General features: G+C 33.7%; 1 protein-coding gene across 32 annotated transcripts in view; it reads left to right on the forward strand.

Annotated features, from left to right (window-relative positions):
- Positions 1 to 25,242, forward strand: part of ZBTB20 (zinc finger and BTB domain containing 20) — an 802,591-nt gene that overhangs the window by 21,670 nt on the left and 755,679 nt on the right. For 7 of the 32 annotated variants that reach the window (XM_067034592.1, XM_067034569.1, XM_067034562.1 and 4 more), the window contains exon 1: positions 22,979 to 23,097. The exons of 13 other annotated variants lie outside the window; for them this stretch is intronic. The gene's annotated coding sequence lies outside the window, so the exon portion shown is untranslated. Of the gene's footprint in view, positions 1 to 22,848; positions 23,098 to 25,242 lie in introns of those variants that run through there. 12 more of the 32 variants (XM_067034565.1, XM_067034593.1, XM_067034603.1 and 9 more) reach the window with 7 other exon arrangements.

Here is a 25,242-nt window from a genome sequence, read left to right on the forward strand (position 1 = left end):
AGATTCATCCATGTTTTTGTAAGTAACTGTAATTCACACCATTTATTTTTAATTTTGTAATATATTCATAACATCATCGCGGTATATTTATTATTTCTCCTGTTAATGGACATTTGGGTTATTTCCTACTTTTTGCTAATACAAATAGTGCTGGTATAAACATTCTTGTATATGTCTCTTGGTGACGTTTGCAATACGCTCTTTTCAGAATATATTGAGTTTGGAATTGCTGAATCATAGGGTATGTAAATGCTCAGTTTTGAAAGAGATTGTCAAATTATTTTTCCAAAATGGCATTACCCATTTACACTCTCACCAATAATGTGTAAAATATATCTGTAGATCCTTATTCTCTTTAAAGCGTGATATTGTCAGATTTATTAATTTTTGCTACCTGAATGGATAAGAAAATATCTCATTGTGGTCTTGATTTGCATTTTCTTGTTTACCAAAACTGTGAACCTGTATGTATGTATGTTTTCCCTTCTGTAAAATAGTGTTCCTATCCTTTGCACATTTTCTTCTTTTAATTTTTTATGGATCTTTTCTATTGATGTGCATTAGTTTTTTATATATTCTAAGTACTTATTGTATTTTTTCTTCTGCTTTGTAGCTTATCTTTTCATTTCCTGTAGGGTATTCTAATGAAAAGAAAATTCTTAATTTTTATATGGTCATACTTATTATTTTCTTTTACAGTTAGTGCTTTTTCTATCTTCTTTTACTAAATCCTACTCTGGAATTGATTTTTGTATGTTATGTAGAGATTAAAGTTTAAGTTGCTTTCTAAAGGGATACACAATTTTCCAGCTCTGTTTAATTTTTATTCTTGTCTTTCCTCAGTGATTTGTCTTGCCACCTCTCATATAGCAAGAGTCCATATAAATGAGGGTCTGTTTATAGACTCTCTTTTCTGTGATCTTGGTTTATTTGGCTATCCCTATGCCAACAACACATTTTCTTAATTACTAGAGCTTTATATTATAATATGTCCTTATGTGTGGTGCGGAGACTCTCCCAGAATTCATCTTTTTAGTTCTACCTTTTCCTTAAATGTCAGCCTCCCCCCACCCAGCTAAATTTTAATTTAGAACCTATATGCTTCATTCTTTATGTATAAAACCTAGTTATCAATAATTTTTTTTTATTATCTTCAAGTTTATCCAAAGCATCTCTTACAGTAACTGCTTATTTTGGCTTACAGTTTGTTAATGATGCCAGCCTATGAAACTTAAAAGCAAAAAATTAACAAAATGTAATGACAGTCTTACAATATTCAAACTAATTCAATTTGAATACCACTCCAGATTCAATTATTTATTTTAGGATTCCAAGTTGATATCATAGTTTCTTAATTTAACAAAATATAAAAAGTGTATACTATTCACTTAACATTGCTTTTAGCAGTTCTTTATGAATCTAAATATAAATTACCCCATGGATTCACATCCATTCAGGGATTATTATTATCAATTTTAGCTGTCTTTAATATCACTAAATGCCAGACAGTGTTTAAGTACTTAACATTTTTTGACTCATTGGTTCCTTACAACTCCATGAGGTAGTTATCCCCATTTTACAAATGAGGAAACAAAGAGGTTAAATAGCTTGGTAGCTCACTTATTAGGGATTCAGATAGTAAATTCATGTAGTACTAAGAAATGTTTCCTTGTGAAAACTTCACTGAGCTGCCCTTCCACAGAACTAATTCTATGATGGTTAAATACCTCAGCCTTCCTTCAGTTCTTCCTTAGCACCAAATATTTTTATTCAGGAGAATCAAACATTAACATCAAAGCCATCTTGAGAGAGAGAACAAAAGATGTAAGTATATAACGTTAAAGAAGTATGTAAAATTGCCTTGGAAATGGAAGATTGTATGTATAGTTACTGGTTTTGAGTAATAGGTTGATTGTATATGTGACGTGGCATCAGATCTCAGGTCATATTTAGCTTTGGCTGGTGGAACCTCCCTCACTCATTTGCCTTTTTCCCTTCTCAGATGTCCAGAGCTTGTATAGTGGTATATTTGTCAGAGGATTGACAAGTATTCTGCTTACTGTCTCTAGTAAAGACACACTTTTGACAGTTTAATCTGCCTCCATTCTTAATCCTTTGTGTTCTTGAATGCTTACTTCTTTTGTTTTCTATTCTGTGTCTATTTTGATTTTTAAAATAAAAATATACAATCAGATAGGTAAATAATTATATGTTTTATTAATGTCACATATTAAAATATATTCAACTATTAATATGCTATTCTTGGTATTAGTATTTGTTGAATTATGGGAAAGGCAAATGTTAAGGAGAAAGAGGTTTCTGTGGGATGGAATGAAAATAGGTGCCCACAAAAATATTAAGAGATGATGACAAAGAGTTGATATATGAGATTCCTAATTTTTCTACTGTGTGCTGACCAGATATCTTAAGGGGATATAGATTTGAGAAAGTAGAGGGAAGAACCTTCACTGATGTGGAGTGGCTACAATAGGGAGAGGTGTATGATGGCACAGCACACAGAATTAGCCTGTGATCACTTGGAAAGGAGTAAGAGTTAGAACTTAATGGGTAGTCATGCATGTTTTTCATGATTGGAATTTTGAGATAAATTGCTCGGCCCTGACCTTTTAACTGATATAGTTTTGCCTCAAGACTGGGTGTTTAATATTGGAAATCAGTGTTTAGAGAAGGCAGAATTTGGAGGGGTACGTTATAGTTGGAAAGTGATCTAGCTGTGTGAATGTAGGCTAGTGAAAAGCTGATTGCCAGTAGGGGATGGACACTGAGGGACTTATAAGGTATAGAAATATATTACTCAGACTATATAGCAATTTTAGGAATGTGTGGTCAGAAAGAGGAAGAGTAGGATCAATGTGTGAATGGTCTTTACAGACAAATGTTTATTGAAAAAGCAGGCACTTAGACTATATGGAAAAGTAGGGCACATAAAGGCATTATGGGATTGTGATACCTTTTGAATGACTCAAAATCTGTGGAGAACCAAGGATATCCTCAGAGAAATAGGACTGTAAGAGATATAATTTAACTTAATTTACATGCAACATAGGAAGGAATATTTTTGACTGAGGAAATTTTTTTTTTAATTTATTTTTAAATTTATTTTTGGCTGCGTTGGGTGTTTGTTGCTGCTCGTGGGCTTTCTTTTTTTTGTTGTTGTTTTTAGTTGAGGTGAGCAAGGGCTACTCTTCATTGCTGTGCATGGGCCTCTCATTGCGGTGGCCTCTCTTGTCATGGAGCACCGGTTCTAGGCGCGCGGACTCTAGAGCACAGGCTCAGTAGTTGTGGTGCACAGACCTAGCTGCTCTGCAGCATGTGGGATCTTCCTGAACCAGGGCTCGAACCCATGTCCCCTGAATTGGCAGGCGGATTCCTAACCACTGCGCCACCAGGGAAGCCCAGGAAAGTTTTTTAAGTTTAAGGGAGAATAGAAAGCAAGAGATAACTATATGCTAACATTTTGCTAATGAAGATAGAGGAAAGAATGAGTCTCTGTTCATTGGATTTGCAACCTAAAGTCAATCGGAGGGGCCCAAATTTGAGAAAAAGAATGTGTATTTGATATTTAGATTCATGCTTTAAGACTTTAGCTGGGCTTTGCTAGTTATTTCATTTTAACTCCTCTTTCCCCATCATCTACTTGCTAATTTTTGCCTTTTGTTTCATGATGAAAATTGAGACAGTTCAGCATGACATTTTTCACATGTTCTTTTCAATGAAGAAGTTTTAGATATGCTTATATTTGCTGCATAGCCAGCTTCTAATGGTCTCTACCTTCGGAAACTTCGGTGAGATTTTAAATTTGCAGAAGAATTCTCCAAGGTCTAGAAACCTTTATTAAGATTTAAAAAAAGACCACTGAACTTGACAAAGTCACTTTATATTCTAATTTAAAATTTCAAAATCTAAAAGTCTGAAAGCTTTCTCAAGCACACAAAGAGACTTAACAGGAAATAAAATGTTTTACTATAAAAATAAACGAGATTTCCCAATAAACTGAGACTTGGTAATACTGAAATTTTGCAAATAGTACAAACTATTCTTTCTATATGTGCTTATTGGATATGTGAATTTAAACATGATGAAATTAATCTTTATGTTCCTCAAAGATAAGCCCAAATTTAGAAACTATAATCTCAATGAAGCTTTACAGTCTTTCTGGCCCTAATTCTTTGTGTCAAACTAAAAAACGTTGGAAAATAATTCTTTAAAATACCCTCCTTCCCCATAGGCAATAGGTCCACTAATTGTCCAATAGCATAGCTAGCCTATCCTACTAAGAGATTTTCACTGTTATCATCCTTGACTCTTGTATTTATTTTCCTTACAGTCTGGAATCTTTTTGGTTCAAGTCTCGATGAATAACAGACTGAAAATATTGCTTCCATCCTTTCTTTTTCCTTTTCCCAAAGATGGTTCTGTTCTTCATCTAAAATTAGTTCAGTCACTACAGGAAAAAAAAAGGATGCAAGCAATAGGTAAAATATGAAAGGTAAAATGGGAATTATTAAAATTGTATAATGGGTACAAGATAATTCATTGTACACTATTTTTGTATGCTTGACATTTTTTATAATAAAAAAATTTTAATGCAGTCAGAAAAATAAAATTAAATAAATTACCTTAACCAACAGATGGGTTTGTTGCCCAGTTATAACTAGATATGAATTCAGGAATTTCAGGGCACAAACCATAAAATTAACCTTATCTCAACAGGTTATAATTTTATGTTATTTAGTGTGGTCAGTCCAGGCTTTAAAGTATTTTGAATTATTATGTTAAAGGCAAAAACTCAGGTCTGAAACTAACAAACAGTGAAGCCTGTCATCACTTCCCGTTAATTCTGAAGTTTCATCTATTTTCAAATCTCTAGTCTATTTCTTTCTCTTCTGGTTAAAGCTGTTTTTGAATTGTGGCTCTTCCTTGCCAGACTAGGTAGAATACTTGAGTCTGACTTAAAGGTTTTCCATTTTGTTACTTTTTTTATTCTTTTTCTTTTCTTTTCTTTTTCTTCAGTGTACTACGTTATTGCCTTAAGGCAAACATGTTCTACTGTGCCTATGTGTCATAGTAGAAAGAGCACAGGATTAGGAGTCATGGGTATTTTAGTTCCAGCTTTCTCATAAACTAGCTTTATGACTCTGGGCAATTATTTTACTCCTTAAAAGCTTCTAATCTTAATTCTCTTCAATTTCTCATTTGGGGATTTTTAACCATTCAAAGCTGTATATTAAAAAAATGCCTTCCCTGTGTTAAGGTACTATAACACTCTGTATTTTGCCCCTGTCTGACTTAAATGCAGCCTGATAGTATCATCCCCCTCAAGTCTTCATTTTTATGTTTGCATTCCCAAAAAACCTCCTATTGACTTTTTGTAGTTGAATATTTTCAAATAGATGTTATTTTTATTTTATTTTTTTTTTTGCGGTATGCAGGCCTCTCACTGTTGTGGCCTCTCTCGTTGCAGAGCACAGCCTCCAGACGCACAGGCTCAGCGGCCATGGCTCACGGGCCTAGCCACTCCGTGGCATGTGGGATCTTCCTGGACCGGGGCACGAACCCGTGTCCCATGCATCGGCAGGCGGACTCTCAACCACTGTGCCACCAGGGAAGCCCAAATAGATGTTATTTTTTTAGAGCAGTTTTAAATTTACAGAAAAATTGAGAACATAGAGTATAAAGTTCTCATGTATCCCACACCCATTTTTCTCTATTATTAATATTTTATATTAGTATGGTACATTTGCCACAATTGATGAACCAATATTAACATATTGTTATTAACTAAAGTACATGGTTTATTCAGATTTCTTTAGTTTTTACCTAATGTCTTTTTCTGTTCCAGGATACCACATTACTTTTAAAGACTTTATATTTTTAGAGCAGTTTTAGGTTTACAATAAAATTGAGAGGAAGGTACAGAGATTTCCCATATACCCCCTCCACACACACACTGCATAGACTCCCCCATTATCAACATCACTCACCAGAATAGTACATTTTTTTACCAAAGATTAACCTACATTCATGCATCATAATCACCCAAAGTCCATTTTTTACTTTATGGTTCACTTTTAGTGTTGTACATTGTATAGGTTTGGACAAATGTACAATGTCATATATCCATCATAATATCATACAGAATATTTTCACTACCCTAAAAGTCATCTGTGCTCTGCCTATTCATCTCCTTGCCGTCTTACTTAACCTTTGCTGGCAACCACTGATCTTTTTTACAGTCTCCATAATTTTTCCTTTTTCAGAGTGTTGTATAGTTGGAATCGTATGGTGTGTAGCCTTTTCAGATGGGCTTCTTTCATTTATTAATATGCATTTAAGATTTCTCCATGTCTTTCCATGGCTTGATAACTTATTTATTTTTATCACTGAGTGATATTCCATTGTCTGGAGGTACCATAGTTGTCTACCCATTCACCTACTGAAGGACATCTTGGTTACTTGCAAGTTTTGGCAATTATGAGTAAAGTTGCTATAAACATCTGTGTGCAGGTTTGGGTTTTTTCTTTTTTTTTTTTTTGTGGACCTAAGTTTTCACCTCATTTGGGTAAATACCAAGGAGCATGATTGCTGGATTGTATGGTAAGAGTATGTTTAGTTTTGTAAGAAACCACCAAATTATCTTCCAAAGTGACTCTACCATTTTGCATTCCCACCAGCAATATGTGAGAGTTCCTGTTGCTCCACATCCCTTGCCAGCATTGCATGTTATTAGTGTACTGGATTTTGGCTATTCTAATAGGTGTGTAGTGGTATCTCCTCTTAGTTTGCATTTCCCTGAGGACATATGACTGGAGCATCTTTTCATATGCTTATTTGCCATCTGTGTATCTACTTTGGTGAGATATTTGTTAAGTTCTTTGGCCTGTTTTTTAATTGGGTAATTTATTTTCTTTTTGTTGACTTTTAAGAGTTCTTTGTATATTTTGGGTAAAAGTTCTTTATCTGATGTATCTTTTGCAAATATTTTCTCTTGATATTGTCTTTAACAGCAAAAGTTTTAAATTTTAATTTTAATGAAGTCCAGCTTATTGGTTTGTTGTGGGGACCTCCTTATGACTGGACCCCCTGGATTTTTTAACCCTCAGAGTTGTTCACAGTGAGCCTCTAGCAACTGGTCAATTATCAATTATCATTCAGGTTTTCCTACCCTGGTGCTAGTTCCTGTGACAATTTCTGCTCATGAGTTTCTGTTGCAGGAAGCTGTGACTCCTTATATTCACTTGTCTGTCTCTTCAGTCTTATGGACCTAAGAGAGGAATTGATTTTTCTATCTGTTCAGCTTTTTATTTGTTGGGAGAGAGTGGTGACTTCCAAGCTCCTTATGTGTGGAACTGGAAAATGAAAGCCTTCCTATTGAATTTTATTAGTTAAATGCCATATACAAATCTGACCCTTATTTGTAACCCTAAATAAGTAATTCACAATTTAGTGTCCTCTCTCTCACTGCACTACCTCTTTTCTCCCTTTCTCTCTCACTCAATAATCTCTTTAAGTATGATGGTGTTGAGTAGAGTAAAAGCAAGGACTCATGCAATTGAAATATTGGGAACTACTTCATTCAATTTAGAACTGTTAAATAAGAGGTTGACAGTTAAAGCAGAAATAAGCTCAAAAACACAAGCTAAGATTTATTAAGTGCTTACTATGTGCCTGAGCTTATTGAGTTTAGTTAGCATTTGAGGGTTTGTACTCTAGAATTAGTCTACTGGATTTAAATCTTGGTTCTGGTGTACTGGTTGTGGGACCATGGACCTCATGTTTCTCACCTGTAAAAAGTTTAATGATAGTACTTATAGGATTTTGTGATGATTAAATGAGATAATATATGTAAAATGTTTAACATAGTGTCTATCAGATGGTAAAATGCTTGATAAATGCTAGTTGTTACGAATACTTGGATTATCTCATTTAATCAGCACAAAAGCCCTTGTGCTATAGGTACTTTTATTTTACCATTTTAAAGAAGAAGGCAAATTGTTTAATGATATTAAGGGATTTGTCTGAAGTAGTAGGGTCAAGATTTGAACTTAAGCAGTCTGAATTTAGAACCCACACACCTTTAACGTTTATGTTCTATTCCTCCTAATTAGTAAGAAACAGATACAAGAGAAACGAAGAGCTCAAAGAAATTATTCTTTAAGTGTGATCCTGAGAGTCTTGTGATCATCTAAGTTCTTAATCAGCTATTCTTTCAGAATTGTTTAGATTAAATGGTAATCTTGTTTTAATGGACCACCCAATATTTTAGACATACCTATTTTTCCAACATTATTTTTTATGAATAGCAATTATTTTATTAAGATATTTTTATAACTATAAAATAATGTATGTACTATTTAGAAAGTATGAAAATACAGAAAAGTATTCAGAAACAAGGTGTGTGATTCCAGTACTTAGGGACAACTGCTTTTTTTAAGATTATGTGCACTTTTTATTACTTAAAATTTTTTCCCAAGGCTTTACTGAGGTATGCTTGACAAATAAAAATTGAATATATTTAGGTTGCATAGCATGATTTTTTTAAAGGATATACAATGTGATAATTTAATAAACCTATACATTGTGAAATGATTACCATAATCAAGTTAATTAACACATCTATCACCTCACATAGTGAGAACACTTAAGATCTCCTTTGTAGTGAGAACACTTACGATTTACTGTCTTAGCAAATTACAAGTATACAATACAGTATTATTAACTATAATCAGCACACTGTACATTATATCCCCAGAACTTATTCATCTTATAATATCATTTGGGAAGAAATAAACTGATTACTGAGGAAACTTAGTATATTAATGAAGAGTATAAAATAGCACTTTAAATTTTATTTGAAAGTCATTTTCCACCTTGAATGACCATACTACCTGTTACAACTTTTTTTATGGGTATGTCTTCCTTGATTCAGTTATTTTTCATAAAAAGTTATTTTCTAGGAGTGTGTTACAAAAATATTTCGCTTCACCAACCAAATTCTCAGATACTAGAACCACTAGTAATAATAATGTGAATATGTCCTTCATATTCATATGTACTTCACTTTGGGCCTACGTAAATAGTTTAATAATATTTATTATCATTATATATATATCACTTTCTTAGTATAAAACATTCTGTTTGTTAGATCTGGATAGGACTTTTTTTTTTTTTAGTAGCTGGGGAACCAGGCTTGATGGAATGGTAGGTGAAAGTTCAATTTTGTAACTTACTTCTTACAAGATCTGGTGCAAATTATTTACTGTCTCTGAAGCTCAATTTATTTCTGTGAAAAATTAGGATAATGTCAAATTACTTCATGGTGTGGCGAGAGGATTAAATTCAGTAATTATGTGAAGAAAGATTTTAAGCTGTTATATGATAGGCAAAATATAAATTGTTGATGTGAATCATTACTAGTTTGAAGAGATCCATAATACAAAAAAACTGAGGACCTCTGGTTTAGGAATAAAAGAAGGACATGTATTATCATTTAATGAATTATTGCTATGGGTCAAACACTTTATATCTGTTTTCATTGACTATGCATGCCCCATTTTTCCTAATGAGGAAACTTACATCATGGAAAATGAGAAAGCTAGTGAATGTGGACATTTGATTCAGGTTTGTTTGACTTTAAAGCTCATGTTTTTTCTACCAAAACACTCTGCTTCCTGCACACGTAGAGATGGAGTGTACTGTACATGGATAATTGAGAGTAAGGTGAAAAGCTAATCTTTCAAGTTCTCATTAAGATACAGTGAGGGCTTCCCTGGTGGCGCAGTGGTTGAGAATCCGCCTGCCGATGCAGGAGACACGGGTTCGTGCCCTGGTCCGGGAAGATCCCACATGCCGCGGAGCAACTAAGCCCGTGAGCCATGGCCGCTGAGCCTGTGCGTCCGGAGCCTGTGCTCCGCAACGGGAGAGGCCACAACAGTGAGAGGCCCGCATACCGCAAAAAGAAAAAAAAAAAAAAAAAGATACAGTGACACCTTATATTTATTATTCCTCCTTTTACTGTCTGTAAATATTTCAGAATGGTTTGCTTGTTTTTAAACAGCATTATGAGTTGAGTAGAAAAAAATCAAAATTCTTTAATTTTGGTGAAGCAAACGGTATATTTCATAATATATTTCAATTAGTATTTTATAATACCTAGGCAATTATGATTTCAAATTCATTGATGAGAATTGCCTACTTTATGCACAAAGTATCCCATTGGAAACCAACATTTAAACATTTCTTATCCTCTGGAGAGGGTCTGAGAAAAGGCAAGTTCCATGTAGTTTGAGTAATCAAAGTGGTGTAGGTTACACAGGTGAGTTTAGTAAAGAGGAAAGATCACACTCATCTTCCTTCTAAGTTAGTTTTTCAGTGTAGCTTATTTTGTTGGAAATACATTTGCTTTTATAGAACATTAGGCATATCAAATATAAATATGGAAGTACATTTCAAAATCCAAATAGAAATTATCTTTGGATTTTTCATACCTTACGTTCCATCTGTTAGTACAAAAAATTAAGGGTTATAGTATTTTCAAAAGCTCTGGAGAGTGTTTTCCTTCCTGAAAAGGTATAATGGAATATGTATAAAAACAATAGCATGTTTTGCATTGCTTGTGCAGTTAATTGATCATTCCTATCAATAATGGAATTGTCGGAAGTTTTACAAACAATAAGCAGAAATTGATGGTGGTACCCTATATACATTCATTCAACACTATTTATTTAATTTTTGAGCACTTAATACATTTGAAGCATTGTACTTTGCACTCTGTTAAGATATAGGGATGGCTACAACATGACTTTGCCATCAGAAGGCTTGTAATTTTGTGAAATAGATAAGCATGTAAACAACCAACTCTATCTGCCCTAATAAATGTTCCTGATTTTGTACAATTAATCTCATTATTTCCCTGGGAAGAAAACTAATTTTTAGCAAGTGTTCATAATGTGTAGACACTGTACTTAAAAATTAATACATTCAATGTGCTTTGAATAGCACCTTGCACTTTATAGGTGCTCAACAAGTATTATCTGTTATTATCAATCTAATATAATTATCAAAACAACTCTGTGAAATAGCTATTCTTATTTTATAGATGAGGTATACCAGACATGGAAAAGTAACTTGCTTAAAAAGACATAGCCAATATGTGTTATTCAAATCTGAGTCCAAGGCCCATGCTGTAGTACAGTGGTCTCAAAAATAGTGTACATGCACTCTAGGAAATACAACAAATATTTGAGAAGATATCAAAACTTTAATATATTTTTTTATTTTAAAAAATCTAAGAAATTAAGATTTACTAATATGTAGATTGTTGCTGGTAATGTCAAAGTATCATTTACACACATTGTAAGTTATATAAAGTATCCTGAGGGGAGAGCGGGAGTTGATTTGCTTTAAGATTTGGGGGTACTGAATTTTATCTGTGCCTTGTTATAAGTCACAGGTTACATTGTCTAGTGTTAAATAAATCAACTCAAAACAAACCAACTGTGGAAAAAAATAGCAGAATAAGGATAAATACTAATAAACACATTTGAGCAAGAATATCTCTAATACATAGTATGAATCCGTTGTCAGCTATATTACAAAAATTTTTTAAATGATGATTTAATCATATTTGACACTGTCAACCAAAAATAATGATCAAGAAGTCTATTTGAAATGTGGATTTATATTCACTCTTATTAAGGATGAACCTCATCCTTAGTATATGGCATGCCTTGAGAAAAATGACTGAAATAATGCATGAAAAATAATATTACAACAAACAATATAACATTTATTTGTCAGCAAATGCTGTTAGACAATGCATAGAAAACACTGAAGATTTGAAAAAATGTGTTTGAATAAATTATATACTGTGAGAGGTTCACTGTGTTGTTAAATGAAAGTATAAGTATTTCTAATATTTCAACCAATGGTATTTGTTAGGCTCAATTTCAGTAATATGAAGAACTGTGTTTTTATGAATCACTAAAATGATTACTGGAAGAGATACCTGCCAAGAATCAAAATGCCCTCTAAGTAAAATAATGTATTATGAAAAAACTATGTTAACGTAGTTTTGTAGTGTTGGAGTGGTTGATGTGGTTGGAATGGAAAAAAATTTCTGGGTAAGATTACAGAGCTACTCTGCTCATGACATTCATTCGCTCATGATTTATAAGCAAGCTATTTTAGCAAATCAGTTCAAGTGAAAGGATACACAAGTGCTGCAGGATATCATTGATGTGATTAATTTGTTTTTGTTTTTTTAATAAAATATTTAAAATGTAGTAGAAAACAGAATCAATTATGGAAGTGGAATCTTTATGATACTTTGTAGTATGATGGAAAGTGGCCATGAATTTTGTTTGTACCACTTGAGGTTCACTGTTATTCAGTGGGAGATCATTGAGAAGCAATATGAAATTTGTTGCAGTTATGCATTTTAATTTTACAAAATGACAAGAGTTCTAATTTTGCCACCCTTTTCTGTGATGACAGGTGCTCTTTAACAAATATTTCTGGAAAAAAAGAAACGTACTTGATCTTTTTTTTTTTAAGTAATTATACTAACAATGAGTGAGAAGATAACTGCTTTTTGAAAGATCCATAGTATGGAGAGGACATTTTCATACTGAATGTTTGTTGTTATTTCCAAATAATGTGATTTTGTTGCCAAAACCAATGTAATTATAAAACTCCAGTTTCTGTATAATTTTAAAACTGCACAAAAACTGTATCTGAATATTTTTTAAAACTTGAAACAGAATTTTATAACTTGTTTTAATCCTCCAAATGAAATCTTTAAATAGATTTTAAAAATTCTTTTGTTAAAAAAATAAAAATGCTACAGATACCTCTTAGTTTTTAAGAATGACCGATTGACATCTGGGAAGATGAAAATTTACTAGCCAAATTTCAACAAAATCTTTTACACAATTGGTGGTTGGGATTGTAAATTGAGTACGGTGATTGAATAAGCACAGCTAATGGTGCTCTTCTTCCATTTGGATCTACTATTTTGTGAGGCTTTTCCCCCCTCCATGACAACCATTACAGCTAAGCATCATAATAACCTGAAAGTAGTACCAGATTTTCAAATGACCACTTCACAAAGTGTAAGACCAAGCCAAGATACAAAGAATGACAAATATTTAATCACATTACTCTAAAAATTGTGTTTTATAGTGAGAACAAAAATATTTGAAAATTGTTGATAAATACAAAATTAAAATTTATTTAAAATATTGTTTGTTTCTTGTTTACCTCATTCTTTAAAACAACTATTACTTCATATGTTCTATAATATCTATACTACTATATAGTAGAATGTCTATAATTTATAAATAATTGTATTAAGGCTTAAGGCTTATATTTAATCAGTGCCTAGTCAGAAAAACAGATATGACTCAAAACAGAGGGACTTTAATCCAGGGAATTGGTTGCAAAAGTGTGGAAAAGTCTGGTGGAAGGAAAAGATGATGGCAGTGTTTTTTAGCAATAGATACCTGTAGAAAGCAAGGGAAAGTTTTGTTACCCAGAGCTTATAAGCACTGTGCTGCTGAGGCAGCTGGAGCACTGCTTCTGCTGTAAATGTTAGAATCACCATGTCCAGGAAGCCAGGTGACCACACTCCTACTGACAGGGCAAGAGCCCAGGAGTCCACAGTTCCTCCAATGCTGTTGTATTTGCCCTGGCTGGTAGAGCTTCCAGTCACCTGTGATGGCTGCTTCTGTTCTGCACCTGTAGTACTACTGCTGCAGTCAGCAGTCCTGAGAACCAGATCCCAAGAGCTCTGTGCTACAGAGGCTGCTGAAACACCATTGCTGAGACTGCTGGTGCCACAAACAGAAGGAAAAAAAAAAATTCCTTTGATCTTCTGCCAGTGCATCCCATCCTGGTAAAGCAATCTGGGAAATGTAGTTTTCAGATTCCACTGCATAAGAGCACACGGAGGACGTGGGAATGGAGTTGAGAACCAACAGACAAATCATCTACATAGAGTTCAAAATATTTTTACTGATGGGATGTATAATTTTAAAAATTGGAGAATCCATTGATCTAGAGTATAGGGGTAGTAGATCATTAGTAAAACTACATCTTCCTCCAAATTTTATTAACTTGTTTTAGAAAACGGATTCTGGTCTGTTATCTAAAACAAGGGTTGTTATTCAGGAAACACACACTGGCAATATATCATTTATTTACAACCAGTATCTGTTTTTATTACTAGTTACAGTAACATTTCTTATTGGTCTATGCCCATGCCTTTCCAGCTATAAATATTTTGTGTATCACCCACCACTGCCTAAAAACTGCTCTGATTTATTATTTATTTGTATACACTTATTAATTTAACTTTAAAAATAATAGTATAGTTAAAATGGAAAACCAGAATTTTTAAAAGTTATAATATCTAACATTTTATAACAAATATTTTATAATATTATTTTGTTGTAAAATATATTGTAAACATTCAGTTAAATTGCTACAGCACAAAGTAATTATTGAGTGGCATATTGAATGAAATGCATTTATTGGTAGAGGGAGTATAGTTAAGTTTATTTTAGGCAAAAACCACATGGATTTTATTAAAATATTAGCTTAGAGTGCTTTGCAGTTTATTTCAGTTACAAACTTTTAGATATGATTTCATAAGAAGTGTGTATTGGAGTGCCAGATCATTAAATTTCTAAAATGAAATCCACAATGATGATTTATTTCTTTAATAACCCTTTTCATAATTAATACAGATTTAATTATGGGCTGTGTTCTTCTCTTATTGATTACTAGTAAAACTGTTTCCTGATGAGACACTTGTTTTTTTATGTTCATATTCTACATAGGTTTAAATGATGTTGGGAGTATTATCTGAGTTGTGGAAGGTTCAGTTAGTATTACATTTTAAGTGGTAAAATGTCATCAGTTTGAAATAGAGGAGGACACCACATTTAATTTAGTGATAATCCTAAATTTATAGACATTCAACATAAAGTAGAATTTATTTTGATAATTTGATAATTTTGAAACACCTAACATAATTATCAAAATAAAATTTAATTTAATGAAATTCATTTCAAAATTTCTATTTCACAAGAATCCTGTGGACGTATCTGATACATTATACCTTTTGATTTATATATACTCTGATTACTGAGGTTTTCCTGTATTTGTTATTAATAGAAATGAAGAAGATTGAGTTTTATGTAGGTTCTTTTCCAAAAGCTTGATATGACCTTATATATTTAAAAGTTTATGTTTGTAAGCCTATAACTTATCGGGGTTAAATGAGCTGTCTTAAAAATAAGAGATACTGTTTCTACCTATTTTGAATTGTCCCTGTGGCCTGTTGCCTCAGAGGAGTTAGCAGGCTCTTATCATGCTGACTCTATTATTAATATCTAGCTTCAATATTACTGGACAGATTGTTATTAATGTTTCCAACTCTTTAATCAAACTGGTTCCTGGTATGTTTCATCGCTTTTGAAAGTTATTTATTTATATTCTACTTTTCTTCATTATCCTTTCTTAATATTTTATTTTGAGACAGGTATACTTTTTCTCAAATATATGTAAAATGAATATTGAAATTATTATTGGGGAATATATATACTCAAACTTGTTTCTCATCATTAGTTTTTTCTGAAAATTTCTTTCTAATCTCACCATTTCATTATTCTAGAAAATTTTTGGAGTAATTTTGTCAAGCTCCTCCCTTTATCCCTTAAAAATTTCACTTGGATTGAGTTTAGGCCTGACTTCTACCACTTATTAGCTGCAAGACCTTGGGCCTCAGTTTTCTCATCTATAAATGAAAACATTAATATTACTTTTCTTATAATGCTGTTAGGAGGATTAAATGAATTAGTGTATGTAATACCAAGCACAGTTCCTGACACATTATAATAGTGATAACATTATAAGATTGGATCCTTACTAATAGTAGCAACTTTTGTAGATTAGAAGACTACGGAGACAGTTTTTGCATGTAGAGTCACCAAGCAGGACAGTGGGGAGCTCACTAACCTGCTGGACAAACAACATCTATAGCAATTAAGATGCTTGTTTTATATCTTCCATGTAACTTTTATTTTTCCTATAGAATGCACTCTGTAGTTTGTTTCTTTTTCCTTGTGCATTGAATATAATGTGTACATATGGATAAATTATTATGTAAGTGTTGAAACTTTAAAGACGGTTGCTAGCACTGTTCTAGATTGTTTAGTAGAGAAGATTGAGCAGGGAGCAGAAAAAGTTAATGTAGTATATATACCTAATACATTTTTCTAGAGCCAGGGAGATATTGAGAATGACATTTTTATGTCTTTTAATTCTTTGATTCAAAATTTATTGATTGTGTCACAAAAGAACTCTGTTCCCCTAAACTTCTGAAGATATTCATATCATTTAAGATTAGTTTATAGAGGTAGTAACAACAGTAATAGTCATAATAAGCTTGTAATTCAGACATTAATCTCTGTGCCTCTTTTCCACATGGCCATATTTCTCTTGTGTGTCTATGGAAAAAAAGGTGATTGACTCATGTCCATATCTGAGTCATTCTATGTTAAAGATACTTTTGACTTTTTACTATTCACTATTCACCATTTACTGGCCACTATTCAAAGTGCCACTGGTCACTCCGTGCAACTCCTGGAGTATTTTCTGTCTCAATTAAGAAGCTTCTGTTTTTGCAAAGGCTGCAACATAGGAGTGAATGCATGGCAGTACTTTATTTTTCCATATTTTTATTCCTTATTATACTATTAAATGGGGTTGTAGAATGTACCAAGCTTCCAGATTTGGCGAGAAGAAGAATATTTGCATCGCAAAAAATGCAAACCTCTTAGAATTTAATATTAAGTGTCACTTTTTTTAAAAACATCTGTGGCCACCTTGACATTGGGGAATTTCTCACTGCCCCCCTCTTTCCTGTCATTCTCCTCTCATCTCATTTCTATGCTCCCCTACCTTCAAATTATTATTAATTTCTTTTGCAGCACACTTTAAACACACAAGAAGAATTATTCAGGTCCCACTCTTTGACCCTAACCAGCTTAAAAGGTATTTTTCTCAAAGGGTATGGTTCTATTCCTATGAGGCACTCTAAGGCCAATTTCAGACTTATACTTGAACACTTATGTTGTAGATGTGAAAGAAAAAATGGATAAACAAAATGTAAAGGGAAGCTGAATTGTTTTCTCAGAGATGAGTTAAAATTCTGCTAGCTATAGGACAATACTTTTTTTATTCAACATTTTATTATGAAGATTTTCAGACATAGAAAAGTTGAAGAGTATTACTTTTTGTGTCTACTGTAACCATTTTTGTTTTTTCCAAGATCTTTTGTTCCCATGATCTTAAAGTAAGAGTACGTTCTATATGTGATTTAATATGTGTTAAAATGCTATTTACAGACTGTTTATATCATCCTTGCAACTCAAATTTATTAACGTTTTTAATTAGCCAAGTTTTATAAATCCCATATATTGCTTTGTTTGTTCATTTGTTCAATCATTCATTCATTTGTTTATTCATTCATTCAAGAAAACTTTATTGAGCTTCACCCATATTCCAGGTGTTCTTCAAGGTGTTAGGCTGACAAAACTTAATAAGTAGAACCTCTGTTCTAGGAGGTTCCTTCAGTCCGGTGGAGAAGGGAGTTGTGTTAAAGGATAGATGTCTACAGCACTGCAAAGTGTATAATAAAGGTACTCCCAGTGATGTAGTTTACATGGAATGTTTTGTTTTTTGTTTTAAAATTAAATATTTGTTGACTAGAATTGGCATTGGATATGCATCTCTTCCCATATAAGGGTCATACTACTAACCTACCACTAGTAAACTATGATTTGTCTGTAATCTCTTCTATTTTTTCTTGGTATTGATGAGATACAACTTTAAGACAGATGACCAAGATTAAGGATTAAGGATCATTATCTAATTAGGCCAGATAGAATTGACTTTATGATGGTGGCCTCAGTACTTAGTGACACTTATTCATTTTGACCCACTAATCCAGACTTTGCTTTTCTACCCACGTTCTAGGGCTAAAAGTCTTGTTCTGTCCATCATTGCAACATGACTCTTATTTTCACTCCTACCCCTTCTTTTTCTTTTTAATCTGTGCAATAAAAATATCTTTTGGGAATGTTCTTGTGAACAATCTTAAACTGTCCCAACATATTTTCCTGTTTAGCCTCACATAATTTAAAAACATTAATGATGCCTGAGAAAGGACTTGGCAAAAGTATACTTGGGATAGAGGTAAATGGTTTTGAATTTAGTTGACTTTCTTTTCAAAATTAAAAAAAGTATCACCCTTCATGTACATGTGGAAGTATTCATTTGCCAAGTCAACAGTCTCTGATCAAAGTACACTGTAACCCTAAAATTAATGAAATTTTATGCTCCAGGGCAATAGGTATCACGGATTTACACAATCATTTAAGACGTACATGTGCTGTGTACTTGTAGAAGACACTTTACTAGGCACCTGGGGGACAATGGACAAAATTAACTCAATGGGTCTATAAACCACACTGTTAGAGAAAAAACTATCTCCATTCTAACCCCAGTACCTCCTCCTGCTACACACACACACACACACACACACACAGGCACACATACCTTTCATAAGCCACATTTTAAATTTAGGTATTTATTTTGTTTAATTTCATTTTTAGCTTTTTGACGGAAGTACAGGAAGTTTAAGGCACTGCATTACATGGGATATTATATTAAATAGTGGCAAGATTATTTGCTTGGGCTAATATTGTTTACATGCCTGTCCCTCACCAGCCTGTGAAGTCTTCACGAGCAGAAACTACACCATATGTTTTATTTTCACTTTTCACCCTCAAGTATAGTGTATGGTACATAGTGGGCACAAAATACATGTTTAATTAATGCACAAACATCAAAGCAGATAAATTTTCTCACAGAATGAGACATTAGTATAAACGTCTTCAGAATATATCTCTAATAATTTAGCGTTAAAACCAACTGCATAAAAATCATAGGAAGTGGGCTTCCCAGGTGGCGCAGTGGTTAAGAATCTGCCTGCCAATGCAAAGGACACGGGTTCGACCCCTGGCCCGGGAAGATCCCACATGCCACGGAGCAACTAAGCCCGTGCGCCACAACTACTGAGCCTGAGCTCTAGAGCCCGCAAGCCACAACTACTGAGCCCACGTGCCACAACTACTGAAGCCTGTGCGCCTAGAGCCCGTGCTCTGCAACAAGAGAAGCCACCACAATGAGAAGCCCGTGCACCGCAACAAAGAGTAGCCCCCGCTCGCCACAACTAGAGGAGGCCTGTGTGCAACAACGAAGACCCAACACAGCCAAAAATAAATAAATAAATTTATTTATTTTTTAAATCATAGGATGATATTATTCAGCATCTCTTACAAATCATTTATAATTAAATCCTTGTTTTTTACCATGCCTTTCTCAGGCTATGGAAAACAAGAATTTTAAAAATTGTATTTTATTTATTATTTATTTAGTTCTTTAAATAATTACTTGCATTCGTATTTGATACTTGAACTAGGGAACCTTTAAGAACTGTGTAGTTTTTTTGTTTTTTTGTTTTCTTTTTTAAACACAGGATATTCAGGAGAATAATGTATGGGAACTACATATAGTGCAAGTAGGCTTTATGAATTGGTAGCCTTATTGGTTACAAGTTATTTTCCACTTCAAGCAAATGGTTGCACACATTTATGGACATTTGGAAACAGGCGATTGAATGGATTATGTAATCTTTTAAATAGACTCTTAAACCAAATGTATTGAGAGTTCTGGGTGTAAATTATAAGGGCAAATTTGCTATATTAATAAACAAGTTAGCAGGAATCATCAGGATGTGTTAGATTTGACTCATAAGCACAGATTCTTATGCCAAGATGAGGCCTGAGCTAGAATTAGATACTGGGAGATAACATGGTGTAGGGATTAACCACATGATCTCTAAACCAGACAGGCTGGATTCAAATCTCATTACTGCTGTGCTGTGTGATCTTGGGCAAATCACTTAACCTCTCTGTTTCTTCACCTGGAAAATGAAACTAAAAACAATCCCTACCTCATAGAGTCATTATTAGGATTTAATGAGTTAATAAATGCAAAGTACTTAGAGGAGTTCCTGGCACATAGTAAGGACTTAAGCATTAGCTATCATAATCATCATTATGTTAACCAGTTCAATTCCTTCCTTTCAAATTTAATTTAATTTATTATATGAAGCTGAGGATGGCTACATGACTTGCCCAGGTTACACAAACTACTCGTGGTGACAGTAGGGCCAAAATGAGTTCTTAACTCCCACTTTAGGATGTTTCTACAGGATGAAATTGCCCCATAGCATATAAACATATGAAACAATTTAATAACTTTATAACTTCAGAGTCTGATAGTCAGTTAGATTATTGTTTCATGTGTTGCTATGGTTAATTTAATACGTGGATCTCCAGTTCTAGCAGGGAAAGTGTATCTTGAACTCCAGAAAGTACTAAGAATATGTCACTTACTGTGCTTGGAATCTAGTAAAGTATGCAGATATGGAGAAAGTGTTGGGATGTTGTGCATTTTTCACTAAGCCAAAATATTTGTTTTTCTTTTTTAAATTCAACTAACTGGTTTTTCTTTAGAAAAGGTGAATAGCCCTCATGGTCCTTTACATTCCTTTTGACTCCTGCTGGTAGAAATCAAATACTGTCTTCTTATTCTCCTTGTGTTAAAGCAAACTAGACAAAACAAAAATACCTAGAACCCTATTTTAAAAAGTCAGGACATACTAATATATAATTCAAATCAGTCTGTCAAACTGTGCAGCTTGTGTGCTTTTTTAAGTGGCATTTTTCTTCATACATTTGAACAAAGCTTCAGAGAAACAATAGGGCAATAGTAGAAAAACAGAACTGCCTGACTGAGCAGTAAGGGGTGAGATGCATGCTGGTACCTTAGGCACACTAAGTGAGTCTTAGAAAGGTTTTTCTCAAGACATGTGACCAAAAGTAGGGGGCTGTAACCTCCCCTTTCACGTGTGTCTGCCCCCTCTTTATTAAGCAACCACCCTTGAGAGGGGTATAACACTACTGCAGTACCAGAGAATTAGAATTGGTGGTTTACAGTGAGAGTGGAGGGTCTGGAGTCTTGATTTCTTGCTAGAATTTTCCCAGGACAGTGTGCGTGTGTGGCCAGACATCAAGTTTTAATTTCTGTGCTATGGGTTATTTACTCTTATAATAGCTAGAACAATATTGATCTCAGTTCTGACCATGACCCAAGATTTAACTGACATTCTAAAAGATTTTTGTGAATCAGATGAAGGTATAGTTAATCTATAAGTTGTATATTGAAGTAATTAAGTTATTCATTTTATTAATTGAAAACTGACTTTTAAACAAAGGAATTGATACTTATATACTGAAGTAGTTTTGTTTATGCAAAGGAACACATCCTAATTTTTGAAGCATGGTACAACACTAAACCATGTAAAAAGAATGATTTTACAATGAATGTACTTAATTACTGGTGCCCAAATGCAGGGTTTGAACGGGTCAGAATCAGTCATTTTTTCATTTTTATGTAAATTTTCTTTAGAATATTTAACCTGTATTGTAATGTTTCTAAGTCTCATCTAAATGACACACAGCCAAACTGTATAGAAATATTTTAAGGAAGGTGGCTGTCTAGGTAGACAGGCAGAGTCTAGTTTAAAAAAATTGGGGGACAAGGAGAAGGGCTTGAAACTAGTTCTGTTTTCTGATCTTTGTAATTCCATAGCTGCAAATGTATCACTTATGAAATAAGAAAAGGCATGGGGGAAGGGGTGGGGAAACACGTGATGGGGTAAGGAGTGCAATATCAGCATTATTTTGGTTCTAACATGTAGACAAAAAAATGGTTAGAGGCATTAGACAAAGGAAAACAGGTTTTTTTTCTTTTAAGGAAGCATTGATTATTTTTATTTTTTCCTCCTAATAAAAGAACAAGGGAGTTCTGCTGTGGTTTCAGATCCATATTCTATGAAATCTTGCCCTGCTTGTGATGGAAGCTCCTTGTGGGATTTATTTCTATTGTTGTAACACTATGTACTATATGCATTGCACCTGTTCACACAGAGTACATTGCATTGTGGTGTTTTTTTACAGAGATGCTTCAAATAAGAAACCAATCTGCCTTCTTCTAGAGTACCAATCTATTAGTTACTTAATTAAACTTAATTCTGCTTTTGTCTGCAATGTTGCTTATGGTCTTGATTTATTTACTGAGCAATGATTTCTTCTTTGCAGTTATCAGTTTTGTCTGAGATCAGTTTTCCTATTGTATGGAGTCTGTTTTTTTCAGAGCCTCCTTTAAGACTGCTCTGACTTTAAAATCATTACTAGGCTTTTGTCAGAGCAGATTTGTTGACACTTCTCACATTAAAAAAATAAATTTAAAAGATTGCACAAATAAGCTATGTATTTCACTATTTCCTGCTAATATGCAAAAAATGTATTTATGATAATTACATGTACTGTGTGCCAGAACTGAAACAATACATTCCTCATAATGGAGCATAAATAAAGAAGGTGGAGCCAGCTGCTCTTAAACTGTTTATTTGCAAGCAGTAATGATATAGAGAATATACCTTTTTCACTCTGTTAGTCTGGCAATACTGAACCTGTTGCTGCATTAGACGAGTTGCATTTTGCTGGATAGGGGAAGGAAGGCTGTCTGCTGTCTGGTAGGAGGGCTTTGTCTGTGCCTTTCTCTCTCTGTTTCCTTCTGTTTTTCTTTCTCTCTCTCTCCCCTCTTCTCTCTCTCTCTCTCTCTCTCTCTCTCTCTCTCTCTCTCACTCGCTTGCTCTGTCTCTGTCTCTCTCTCCCTCTCTGCCCCCCACCCCCTGCCTTGCTCTCTCTCTCTCTTCCCGTCTCTGTGGTTTATAAGGTAGGTTGCAGTGTGTGTATATACACAACATCAAGAGCAGGAAAATGGACTCATTAGGGAGGCAGGCAGTCATTACCACTCACACTGTACTTCCAGGGAGACACCGATTATGAGAAGAGAAACTCAGCGCTGGGGAAGAAGGTAGGGCAGACAACTTTCAAAAAAAAAATCCTGCTTCCTCAATCCCCCCTCTACCTATCATCTCCTTTAGCCCCCAGTGCTTTTATTCTTTCTCCCTTGAATTTTAATTTCTAGATTTAAGTTTGACAGAGGTATTGCTAGCTTAAAATTTAGAACATCTATAGGAGGCCTATTCTCTACTAATTTTCTTCCTACTTATTTAAGGGTGTGCCCTTGTGATTTAGTTTAATTACTTTTAAAATAATTACAAACAAACCTATTTTTCTTACTAAAGTCCCAAATAAATCAGTATCTTTCACTCTTTTAAAACAGACCCTTCGTATGTTTGTCAGTCTCTTTGCTTTTCTTGTCTGTTTATGCAGTTCCATCTGTCTGTCTATATATCATGTTGTCCTTATTTATTGCTAAATGGGTTTTGTTAGTAATGTGCCAATGAGTTTTAGCTGCAGTGACAGCGTGGGTATTACTAAAGTGAGACTCTTGTTCTTTGTTTTACATTGAAGTTTAAAGTCCATATTTACAGTTTAAATCCTCGAAGCAGGTTGAATACTTTTTGCCAGTATGTTTTTTGGATGGCATTGACCATAAGGTGAGGGGTTGTCACTGAGGGTGGGTAAAAATCTAGTAAATATTTTTATTATTACATACTCTTCTATACTACATGTGGGGGGTATTCTGAAAGGAATAAGCTACTCTGTTTTGTAACTTGTATTTTGCAGATGGACTTTTACATTTGTAGGGATATCACTGTGGTTAGTAAGATTGCAAACTTTCTTAACAAGCAGTTTTTATCCTAGGACAGTTTCCTTTCAGTATGTTACTGTTTATTTATTCTTGGGGAGGGAGAAGTGGGGGGCTGGCCGTCTTTTTACAAAGTGGAAGCTATGAAGTGTATCAGGCCATCTTATGCAACAACTGTAAGTATTCATTTAACATTTCGAGAACTATAAATAATGCACTTGTTATTTCAAACATAGTTTTGAGGTGCTTTCTTTTTCCTTTATTATTTATTTTTCTTTTTTATGGTGGGAAAAGTTGCATTCACAACTAGGTGACATTGTTGAAGAGTTTTCCCAGAACAGTGTTCTTCAAAATTCAAAGAAGTAGTTAAATAGGTCCATTTGAAATGGTCTCCTTAGTGGAGTTTTATTTGGATTTGTCCAAAAGTAAAACTATTGTTCCTTTGATAAAAATTAAGTCAGGTGGTAAGATACGCAGATGTTTTCAGCATACACATTAAGCAGTGATAGAAAATGGATGCTAATCTATAGAGATCTTTGATAATAACAATCACCTTTTTCATAATAAATTATTTATTTAATAGAAGTGGCAGACTTTCTTTTTTTTCTTTCTTTCTTCTTTAAAATTCCATTAGGCCTCTCTGACAACACAAAGAAGTCCATAAAGCAATATTCTTAACCCACCTGGGACACCAGAGCAGATTCCCAAACACATTCTCAAGGTTCAAACCTAGTAAAATGTTTATTAAAAATCCATTATTCCTAGAGGGTGGTGAACTTTCGCTGCTAAAAGTCTTTTTTTCCTTTCTTTTAAAAAATTTATTCAGAGACTTTTAATTTGCTTATATTACCTAAACTTTTAATTTACCTAAACTGGAAGGCCAGCTTTGACCAAGAATAGTACAGATGCTAAGTAAACTCAGTCAGGTCCTGTCAGGGATTTTTTTTTAACCCTGAAGGTCTAAAGGGGAACTGTGGGGGGAATCTGTTGAAAGTGTATGTTCATATGGTATGCAATATATGGTGTTTCAAATGTGATTTTCTCCATTTCATACTCTTGACCCAAATATTTGTTTTAAAACTAATATGTCAAAACTGTGCATGTCTCATGCACCTGTCATTTCCTATATTAATATTATGAGAACCACCTAAAATTCTACCCTTTTTTTCAAAAGAAATCTTTAATATATCTCTTGACCAATATTTTTTTTTCTGTACACATGTATGTGAGGAGATATCTGTGTGCATGTATGTATGTTTATGTACATATTCTCATACATGTATGGATAAAAAATCACAGATTCTTTGCGGATATGACATCTTAAAATTTCATGTTAAGCATGTTTATGTTAATTAGAAGCAAACAAAAAACAGAGGTTTTTAAGAGAAGATGAAAATTTCCTTT

Source organism: Kogia breviceps, chromosome 5 (assembly GCF_026419965.1).
Source record: "Kogia breviceps isolate mKogBre1 chromosome 5, mKogBre1 haplotype 1, whole genome shotgun sequence".
In the NCBI taxonomy this organism is placed as follows: Eukaryota; Metazoa; Chordata; class Mammalia; order Artiodactyla; family Physeteridae; genus Kogia; species Kogia breviceps.